This window comes from Lepidothrix coronata, unplaced genomic scaffold, assembly GCF_001604755.1.
Source record: "Lepidothrix coronata isolate B3197 unplaced genomic scaffold, Lepidothrix_coronata-1.0 Scaffold218, whole genome shotgun sequence".
NCBI lineage: Eukaryota > Metazoa > Chordata > Aves > Passeriformes > Pipridae > Lepidothrix > Lepidothrix coronata.
In genome coordinates this window covers 1,222,626-1,234,225 of record NW_016690398.1, presented here as the reverse complement: position 1 = coordinate 1,234,225, position 11,600 = coordinate 1,222,626, and the positions used below count along the sequence as shown (strand labels likewise).

Below are 11,600 nucleotides of genomic sequence, written 5' to 3'. Positions count from 1 at the left end.
TTTCATGAGGTTGGTGGGTTTTTATTTTCCTAGAATGGAGTTCTCACTCCTTATTGCTCTTACCCTTCCTCTACCACTGAGAAGCTTTTTTAGGAATGCCTTTTTAGCTCTGTTTTTGACTTCTGGCCCATAAAAAGAAGAGTTTGTTCCAAAAGGTTGTTCATTCCTAGTGTGACACTGCAAGAACAAGAGCATGGTTTTGTTCCCAGGTTTTTTTTCAGAGGATTTGTGTGCTAATGGATCATTCTTGAGGCTTGGAGAGATGGTTTGGGATTCTATCCATCATTAGGCTGAAATCATAGAATGATTTGGGTTAGAAGGGACTTAAAGACCATCCGGTTCCACCCCTGCCATGGGCAGGGACACCTTCCACCATCCCAGGTTGCTCCAAGCCCCGTCCAACCTGGCCTTGGACACTTCCAGGGATGGGGCAGCCACAGCTTCTCTGGGCAACCTGTACCAGGGCCTCACATCCTCACAGGGAAGAAACTCTTCCTAATCTAACCCTCCTCTCAGTTTGAATCCATTCCCCCTTGTCCTGTCACTTCATCCCTTGTCAACAGTCTCTCTCCATCTTTCTTGTAGCTCCTTCAGGTCCTGAAAGGCTGCAGTTAGATCACCCTGAAGCTTCTCTTCTCCAGGCTGAACAATCCCAGTTCCCCCAGCCTTTCCTCCCAGCAGAGCTGCTCCAGCCCTCTGATCATCTTGGTGCCTCCTCTGGACTGGCTCCAACAGCTCCATGTCCCTCCTGTGCTGGTGATCCCAGGGCTGGAACAGCTCTGCAGGGAGGTCCCACCTGAGCTGAGGGGCAGAATCCCCTCCCTCGACCTGTTTCCCAAATATTCTTGAGTTTGTGGTGTGTGGCTTAAAAACACAGAGAGGTGAGATTTGTACCCCCAAGGTAGATGTTTGGAAATGCAGATGTTTAGAAATGTAGATGTTCAGATGCAGCTGCATCTCCTGTGATCAGGCTGATGGCTTTGTTCGAGTCAGACAGGCTGACTCCTTCCCAACGAACAGGGAAGCTCTTCCCTCAGCAAGTAGGCCACAGAATCTTAAAAGGAGAAAAGATATTGAAAGGAAAAAGAAATAAAAGACATTCCAGCTCTCAAACTCTGTTATTTCCATCTCTATGACCGAGACAGGAGTGAGCAGGAGCTTCAAAAATGCAGATTCACTCTCAGCACTTCAGTGTTGTTCTATAAAGATGGTTGTATGAAATATGTGTAAATATATATATATTAAAATGTATATTTAATATTTATTTATTTAATATAATCTGTATAAGATATATATGTAATACGTATAAGTATAATTAATATATATATGGACAAATGCCATTTTAATTCACATATATAAGAAATGCACAGCCAACAAGTATCCCATACAATTGCACAACCACCCCAGAAACAGTTATTTGACACCAACCCTGTAAAAACTAAGCAAATTAAAATGAAACTTTATTAAAAGTCTAATTTGGGGAGTAGGGACACACAAACACTGTAATAAGATATGACCATTTGACCTTATTTTTTTATTTATCAAGTGATGGGGTGGAGTTTCTCTTAGTTTCTTACTCCAGTTGAATTGTGAAGTTGTGACATTATATGATTAACTGAGAGTTGCTTTTCTGAGCCAAAAATGCCTCAGACAGCTCGTGGCTTGCTTTATGTTACTCTAAACTATTTTCATTAGCTTCCCTAACAAAACAAAAATCTTGAAAATGTCTTTATGTTTTACTCTTTAAAAAAGAAGTACTTTGAAATGAAACACGGGAAGGAAAAAATAGAAACAGTTTTGCTTTGAAATGTTGAAACAAAAAAACACCACTTTGAAGTCTGCTCAAACTCTTTTCCCTCGGATGAGAAACGATCTTGTGAATTAGATATAAATAGCTCTGTTGACCTGAATCTGCATTTTCCCACAAATTTGTTCTTACAGCCACACTTTGTCCATTGTCAGCAGTGCTAAAAATCCCGTCCTGCACACAGGGAGTGGCACAGGAGTTCATAAGATCCCATTTATTGCTATTAATGGAGCGGATATTTTAATATCTGCTTGTCTAAATGTATCTGAACCACTAAATCTTTCTGTTCATTCCTAGTGAACGGGTTTCCTACTGGTTTTATTTGCCTTATAGTTGAAGTTATTTTGACTCAATGGGCAACTAAAATCCTCAAAATTTCTGAATGTCCAAAAAATATTCTTCATTCCCAACATCTGTGTGGGAAGTAATTGTGTTTCCTATTACTTTTTAATTAATACAAACAAACAGCTGGATTTCTGATACAGTACTTCCAACAAAATAATTTTCCAGCCTACTTTGTGCCCACAATTTTCCTTTGCTGGTGATTTCCTTTCTGAAAGGTCTGAGTTCTCAAATCCAGATGTGCAGCATTTCCTCTGTCCTTCCTTTTCTCTCTCTCCTCCCTTTCCCTTCTGCCATTCCCACTGGGATGTCGGTGCCAGGCTCTGCAATATGTGCATGAGTTTTTCCAGGACAAAAGAACCAAGAATTTCCATGGATAATGAGGATATGAATGTACCAAGGGGTACAAATTTACCAGGATGATAAAAATTTCTTCCACTTTGGTGCTGCACTAAGTCAAAGAAGCTTCAAAATTATTTTAGGTAGATATAAAATCAAGTTTATTGGCACAAAAAACTTGCCATGTAGTGACTGTGCTCATTTTAAATGGTGTCTCCAGGCAATACTTAGTGCAGAACCGATTGCTTTTTGATTTTTGATTTGTTTAAAAACAACAATTCTAAATATGTAATAAATATTTGCAGAAGGAGTTGCTGCACACAGTGGTTTTGTGACTATTCAAATGTACTTTTGGATCTATATTGACAGATCCTCTGTAGCTTTGGAAAAATCCAGCTCTAATTAAGGCTACATATGCCAGGATAAAAGGATCATTTGTATTTTATGTATATGAAAGCAAATCTCTTCTTTCAAAGCAAGATGTTTGCTTGCTTTCTATTTTTTTTGTTTGTTTATTTATTTACTTCTATTTTTAATACCCTTTTTGGTTTTATATAATGTATGTATCTGACAACATTCCCTGCCTGAGACTAATTTAGAGGGAAAGGCAGACATTTTTATTTTTAGAGGCTTGATCTGAGTAAATGTTGAAAAATGTACAGTAAAGCCAAAGTTTCCTTTTCTCTTGCAGCATTTCTATTCTTGTGCTATTTCATAAGGGGATGGGATTTTTTTTGCCTTTCCTGGCTTGTTGTGAAGTCAACAGACCTCGACATGTTGACAACTTGCAGGGTTTTATTGTTAAGGGGGACACCAAGTGACAAAAACACACACTTAGATGTGCCTTCCATCGCTCCCTATTAACCTCACAAAGCATATTTGGAATCTGTCACTGATTGGATTGCGAGATCTTCATCTGCTGGAATCCTTTTCAATATATGCAAAAGGATTGCAAAACCAGAATCATCCAGATATTCCCAAACCATGCACAGCTCCACAGGAAAATGTTGATTTGAAGTGACAAAAGTGAAGGGGTGCCAGTTCAGGCAGCTGCAGATTCTCACATTTTGTAGCATGTCTGGTTTTTTGCAGCCTCACACATTTCTGGCCCCTCAATACCTGTCCTAAATTGGATAAACAGAAGGTGGAGTGACAGTGTCTCACAAGTGACTCCAAAGAGCAGAATTTTAGACCAGTTTTAGAATTTTTAGACCAATTTTAGACTGATTGAGGCCAGGTCTTGCAACGACTTCGAGGAGTCAAATTTTTTTGGAATCCACCTACGTTATCCAAATAGTAGAATTATTGTAAAATGTTTCCATTCAAATATTTCCCTTCTTGTACTTTCGGGGTCCTCAGCAAAGCTCAGAAAAATCCCACTTTTTCTGTGTGTAGAAATGGAGAGGGAGAGAAGGGGAGCACCTGATTAATAATTTTATGTGTGCAAAAAATTTATTTGGAAGCGAATTGTAAGGAGTGACAAAAACTTTGCTGCTTTATCCCTTATGTTTGGTTATTTTGGCAATCATAGCAACTGTCTTATATTATCCCTTTCTTTTTCACAATTGTGAATAGAAAACTTAAATCCATTTCAGCCTGTGTTGGGCAATGTCAGTGTGAGCTGTTCAACATCACATGTTTTAGTACCAAAGTATAGGAAAAGAGAATAAACGGGATTCTTGATCTCTATTCCTTTGTCCTGTGAGTTTTTCAACATGATTTTATTCAGAATATTGTGCAAAGTTTAGAAAAATACATCCAGTTTAGATTCAATCCATGCCTACAGCTGCTGGAGAGGGGGTGGGATGGCTCTGAGGGATGAAGAGATGACAAACCACCAGCAACGAGGGGGAAGCTCCATGTTAAATTTAGCCAATAATTAGTTCTAGATTTTAAAATTCTCATTGTACAGGCACATGCACACATATATATGATCATCCTGTCACCTCTTACTTGTACACTTGTAGGTCACATGAAATAAATAATCTTTCCACGTATTTTAATGACCCATCAAATCCCAGGATTCAGCGTTTCAAGCTCTCGCTGCAAAACCTGCTGCCTTACGTTTTTAATTTCCTTGAAATGTCCTTTTTTTTTCTTTTTTTTTCCCCCCTACCAGCGAGAATGTGCTAAAATGTTTATCAAGCCTTGCTCTTTTCCCTGAGAAACTCAAAGCATAATTACATTTCATAATTATCCAGCGTCGCCTGGAAGAGCCTCGTTCACCCTCTGGACCTGTTCCGTTGCTGTTCTATTTCTCGTGCAGAGAAATTCTCCTCAGCTTTACTGAAACAACATTAATCCCATCAAAAGTGACTCAGATAATGTCATCAGCTGTGACACAGTGTTCTCAGAATGTCCTGCTTCTGCTGAGGTGTAACGTCCTCTTAGGTGGAATTAAATTATGCCAAGAGGATTTTCTTGGTGGGAATAGAAAGGGGGCGTTTAGGTACAAGGTTGTTTAATTTCAGCTGATGGTTTATATATTCAAATATATATTTATATATTCAATTCAGCATGTTATGAGGTCATACCCCTCCAAATTGAATCCTGGAATGGTTTGGGTTGGAAGGGACTTTAAAGACTGAGTCCCATCACGAGCAGGGACACGTTCCACTAGACCAGGTTGCTCCAAGCCGTGTCTTTGAACACTGGAAATAATGAGGCACCTGCAACTTCTTCTGGGCAACCTTTGTACTTCACTTGATCTACCATCTCATCCTGAATCAGGATAAATGAATATGCTCTAATACTGGCTAATTTCTTGCAGCTGGAGAACCCGGGGTGCTTTATTCAGCTAGAAGTTGTGTGAAGATCTAAAATGAGGTGAGGAAAACCCCAAAATGGGTCACTTCAATAGAATCATAGGATAGAATCTTAGAATCATTAAGGCTGAAGGGGCTGATGTGGAGTCAGGACAAGGCTGGAGCCTTCTCCTGTGGGTTGGAGTTGTGGAGGGGGAAGAAAAGCTCCTGCAGGACCTGCAAACACTGTCCTGCTCTGGGAACATGTAGTGCCTTGTTCCTAAAGACCCTATCTCCCCATTGCCAAAGCAGCATTTTAGCTTATATTTGGCTCTAATATTGCAAAGTTTGCTGCTGTCCTACCACTGTGAGTAACCCCCACAGCTTCCCTGGGAGAACATCCCCCAGTGGAACCAACGGCGTGAGTCAAAACGCCATAATTTGGTCATCTGTTAGTTTTATTATCCTCCTAAATTATACTGCACTAACCTGTAATTTATGGAGTCCTGAGAGCACTAACTGCTGGATATATTGCCTCTGGTTGCTTCATTATCTATTTAAGATGCAAAGCAAGCCATTATGTTTGTTGTATTATCTTTGTCAAACTTTATTGCTTTCGTAGTTGGCGAGAGCTTTAAGTGTGTTCCACTACGGCTTCGTGGGCAATAATTCTTCAGGGTTTATTTCTAACCATCTCCTTTCTTTTTTTTTTTGAAGTGTAATGCAGCAATAGTTGTACTTACTAAATCATGAATTTGATCTAAAATGTTATAGAAGGAATGTCTTCATTTTTAGCAAAGCCTTTGTCTTTTTTTTTTTTTCCCCTGTAGTCGGCTTTTCTTTAAAAGCATTTCAAAAAAGGAAATACGCATTTCTGAGAAATGAAATCTGTTTAAACTTTGTTCTGGTTGTCTTTACATTCATCCAAGTAAAAAAGGAGAGAGGCCACGAGATGCAGAGGTGACATAGTTATCCCCAGAATTTGAGGTGAATCTGGAGGTTGAGTCCCTTCCTATCCATGTTGTGGTGAATCTTTGCAAGTAAAATGAGCCTGTACCTGATGTGTTCACCTTCTCAAAGTCAACCATGACTTCTGCTGTAAGAACAGAATTTTGAATTTGCAATGAAGGCAAACAAGTTCTTGGTGTATTACAGACCCTGCCCATCTCCTTTTTGAAGGACAGGTTTTTATTCACCTAATTTATTCAAGATCTACATGAACTTCTGTGGGTGGTTTTTAAAAACACTGTACTCCAAACTCAGCTTAGCTTTCATTGCTGTTAATTGCCTCCCACTGAAGTTCAAGTGGGTTCTGAAGTGTGTGGAGAAGGTAAAAGAATGTCTGAAGTGTTCTGGTATTTAAAAAAAAAAATAAAGGAGATTGACAAGTTGCATTTGTACCTGCAGAGCCCTAACATTTCTTCATCAGTCATGTGGAATTCTCTCTATTGTGCTTTTCAGAAGTGAGACTTAGTTTTTGGCTGTTTTTTCATCATCTAAGACAATTCATAATTCTTTCCTTTCAGAACAGTTTGTTAGAGTGATGGAAAACAGTCAAACACTTCCCTTTTTGTGACTATGAATAAGGAAAAAACTGTTAATATTTGATGATAATCTTTCTGCACTAGACCAAACACAATTCTCTGCAAAGTGAAATAAAATGCAGCACTGCTGAGGAAATGCCCCAAATTCAATAGTCTTTATTTTTAATAATTTATTAATTGTGTGATTATTACTGCAAGTAACACACATGGCAAACTTGACTGCTCCATATATATCATTTTTGGATGCAAAATATAATGTCCTGTGGCCTTTTCCCTTAAAGTTTCTCGTAATTCTCGTGGCAAAATCATCAAAACTACTCAGTGTGACTGTGGCCTTCAGGGATTACAGGCACAAAAAAAGAACGTGGCAGCTTTCCCCTGAACAAGGCAGATTTTACAGCACCTCTACCCAAGCCATAAGGGCTGGTTGGGGCTTGAAACTCAGCAGTAAAATTTCCATCAGTGCATTTTGTTTTCTGTTATTGTCCTCACTGGAGAGAAGTTCACAGAGGATTGGTTTTATGGTGGAGAGAAATAAAAATGTGGGGGGAAAAAATAAAAAAGCCACCAGACCAGTGTTCTTGCATGGAAAGCTACAATTTTAAGAGCTCTCTTGACAGTGTTATTGTTAAGTTAAAGGAAAAAAGTAGCAGTAGAGTAGCTAATGTGGATGCCATGATATCTGTGATTCTATTAAAAATATCTAGTGGGAAGTTGCATTTAATCTTAAATTTCTTTTAATCTGTGATCATTTTAGCCAAAGTTTCTAGGGCAGTGTATAAAACTTGAGGCTGTTTCATGGTTGCATATAAAACTTATTAACAAAGGGTTAATAAAAATACCCAATATTTTCAGATTTTGTGCCATTTAGACAACACAAAAAATGTTGGCATCTATAATAGTGGAATTTGTGTAAAGCTTTAATTATGATTTATGTGTAGGGTCTACAGAAAATATATCAATCAAATAATTGCTAATTTCACTATGCTGAGAAAAAGAAAAATCCCCATTTTTAGGGGAAAAGCAGTAGGATTTATTGCTGATAAAACCAATCATGGAATCATAGAATGGTTTGGGTTGGAAGGGACCTTAAAGCTCGTCTCATTCCACCCCCTGCCATGGGCAGAGACACCTTCCAGTATCCCATGTTGCTCAGAGCTCTGTCCAACATGTCCTTGAGCACTTAAAAAAAGCCAAATTTCTGGATTTTTCTCCCAACACAACTCCTGGAGGTGGTGTAGCTGAATCCCACTGTCCTGAATCCGGAGTCATTCGAGTCTCTGAGTGATGCTCCAAGTTCTCACCCCCCCAACTTCCCACCTTGAAGGAATTTCCCACTGATCTGTGTTACAGATGGCCCTGCCAAGCTCTCAAATAAGAAAGAAGCCTCAGAGCACTAAAAATATTTAAATTGCTGCCTTTCTAGCTTCCTCAGCTGCTTCCTAATGGGCCTTCAAACACAACCCGGGTTGTTTCTCCGAGCACATCGTGCTGCCAGCCCTCACAGACAGATCCCTTCTGCTTCCCAGCTCCTCTCCCTCCCCTGCCTAAGATCAAAATGCAGCTGATTCCCAACAAACAAACAAACAAACAAACAGGCTGCATTCCCTGACAGCCTCTATTCACCAGAGGAACATCATAATGTGTTCCTCTCCCTGCTTTTGTTTCCCAAGTTGTCAATTAGAGGGAGGGAAAGTGTCACTCTCAGCACCAGCTTTATTTCTGTGGCCAGATATTTATTTTTTTTTGTTTGTCAAAGTGTCAGCTTGCCGGGGGTTTTTATGTCTCTGGAAATATTCTTAAAAGATGTTCTTTCATTATCTGGGTGTACATTTAAACCAAGTGCTTTTGAAGTGATGTTGTTAGGCTTTGGAAACTTCTGAAGTTGACAACAATAAAGAAGAGTGGGAAGTCGAAATTCTTTAGTTTCAACAATAATGTTGGGTTGGGTTTTTTTTCCCCTTGTTGTTAAAATACGTGACTTAGAATTTAAAAAAAAAATAAAAAAGGAAAATAAAAAGGAAAAGTTTCCCTAGTTTTCGTATTTTTCACAGTACTACGTGCAAACTTTCTTCCCCCCTCCCATCTGCAGCTCTCCTTGTGGCCTCAGGGATGTGCTTTCCCACCCATCCCTCCCAGCTGCTCAGGAGCTATAGGGATGTAGGAATATGGAGATCCCTCCAGAGTTAGGGATATAGGGTGCCTTCGGGATTTTAGGAGGCTCCACCTGGGCTGAACCTCCTCATCTCACATCTTGTGGTGGAACAAGTCCAGAGAGGAGCAACGGAGCTGGGAAGGGGCTGGAGCAGCAGGAGCAGCTGAGGGAGCTGGGGGGGCTCAGCCTGGAGAAAAGGAGGCTCAGGGGGGACCTTCTGGCTCTGCAGCTCCCTGACAGGAGGGGGGAGCCGGGGGGGAATCAGTCTCTTCTCCCACAGAACAAGTGACAGAGTGAGAACAGGCCTCAAGTTGCACCAGGGGAGGTTTTGAATGGATATTAGGGAAAATTTCGTCATGGAAAGGGTTGTAAAGCATTGGAAGAGGCTGCTCAGGGAAGGGGAAGAGTCACCATCCCTGGAAGTGTTCAAAAACACGTGGATGTGGCACTTGAGGACACGGGTTAGTGGTGAATGTGGTGGTGGTGCTTGGACTTGATGATCTTAAAGGTCTTTTCCAACCTTAACGAGGCTACAATTCTATGTTTTACTGTGCCTGTGCTCTTCCTGGAGGGTTCCAGTAAAACCTTTAATTGCCCCTGAAAGCCCAACCTCATAACCACTGGGTCACCTTGCACCGAGAGCTCGTCTTATTCCATGGGTTCTGTTCACAGGAAATATTTATGAGGTGCCTGTAAAGTAAATAAGAATAGAAACGTGATATTTGCAGCAAAGGGGCTGAGGGATTAAAGCAGCATTTCCTCGCCATGTAAAACATTTCCTGCTGCTGTTTGGCTGCATCAGGTTGGAAAATTGCTGTGGGTTTGCTGCAGCACAACCATATTTTTGAGTGCAGAAGATACCTCAGGTGAGCACCTGAGCAGGGGGATGATGTTCTCGTGCCCATTTTGCAATAAGTGCATAGCTCCTACTTTTTATTTTTACAGGATAGTGAAACCAACTGAAGGATTTCAGGTTTTTTTATATTTAAAAAACTCAAAAATGTTTAAAAAATTACAATATGTCAGGGTGCAGGAAATAAACTATTTATTTTGTCACCATTTTTCAAGATCATTACCAAAAGATTTAGAATGTAGTATTTTAAGCCTTGCAACTGCAGGTGTTCTGACTTAGATTTATTTTATTGTTAGATTGCTATTTCTAATTTATAAATATTATTTATATTTTATTTTATGTACTGATTTTCATGATTACTTAAAATTATCTCAAGAAACCAAAGGAAAACCTCATGTATCCATCCACAGGTGTACTGACTTAGATTTGTTTTATTATTAAATTTACATTTCTAGTTTATAAAAAAAAATTATATTAGTATATTATTTTACATAATGAGTATTTAAAATAATCTCAAGAAACCAAAGGGAAACCTCATATATGCATCCACCTATACAGCTGAACAGGTAGCTGGAGTATATTTGTGTAAATAAATTTCATGTATCCATAAAAACAAATATGGTAATTTTTTATTTTAATTTTATTTTTTAAAAAAATTTTAATTAATTTTAATTTAATTAATTTTTAATTTTAATTTTTTAAAATTTTAAATTCTTTATGGTAAATTTTTACAGAGTTGCCATAGCATGAAAATAATCTTCTTCATAGATGCAGGAAAAAAGTTAAAATATGTTATATTTTTTATATATCTATATTTTTAATATAAAAATAAAGGAGAAAAAGAAAAGGAAAATAAAAAATAAAAATCTCAGGAATTCCTCAAGCTCCCTGATACAACACACACGGATTCAAAGCCTCAGTGACCTTAGCACATGAGTTCTGTTAAAAATAAGCCTGACTAAATCATATTTCCAAGCTTACCTGCAGGTGTAAAAATCACTGGGGCAGGCAAAATATTTTAACTCCAGATGTTTTCATACCTGCAAATCACCTTCCCTCACACCCTCATGGGGTTTTGCAGCCCCCAGTTGCACAGGCAGGTTTTTCTGGCTCAAATGTCACCCCTGCTTGAGAAATGTCAGTGGATCTGATTCCTGTGGAAAGCACACTATGAAATATTGCCTGAGCACAGAGGTGTTGCCTCAGTGAACTTGCAGCCTTTTGAGTTTTTGATGCACCACAAGACCAGCATAAAGATGCTCAAAAAAAGGATTTAACTGAACTTTACAGTCCCAGAGCCTCCCAAGTCTCTCCTCCCCTACCCTCTCAAGTATTATTTGTCACGTATTTTTAGTTCCAATAAGATGATCCTTCTTTGTGGTCATCTTGGTAACGTCCTTTAGTTTCAAAAAGAGTTTTAATTCTAGATTATTTCAGTAAAACCATTTCTTTTTGCTTTATTCTCTTGGTGTTGCCATGCAGAACACGTTGAGATGAAAAGAGGCTCCAAGAAGCTGAGCAGCCTCAGGAGCCCTGAAAGAAGGACCAGCTCAGAATTCCTTGATGGAAAATACCCTCACCCCGACACCAGCTCTCAGTTGTGTTCATTCATGGCAGGGTTTCCTTCCGAACTGGCTACACAGTGGATAAAAAATTAGGTTAATTTATGGAGAAATAGTTCTTGGAATGAACCAGACCATTGAGTTATTCCAGCAGCAGAACTTCCACTCCATGTCCCTGCTTCAAAGTTGGGAAATTTTGAAGTAAACCTCTGTGTGTTTGTGTTGCAGTGATGAAGAAATGCACAGGAAATAAA

General features: G+C 39.2%; 1 long non-coding RNA gene across 1 annotated transcript in view; it reads left to right on the top strand.

Moving 5' to 3' along the window:
* Positions 1 to 11,600, top strand: part of LOC108506512 — a 25,996-nt gene extending 14,396 nt beyond the window's left edge. The window contains exons 2-3 of the long non-coding RNA XR_001877789.1: positions 5,259 to 5,314; positions 11,267 to 11,600. This is a non-coding gene — a long non-coding RNA (uncharacterized LOC108506512). The remainder of the gene's footprint in view (positions 1 to 5,258; positions 5,315 to 11,266) is intronic.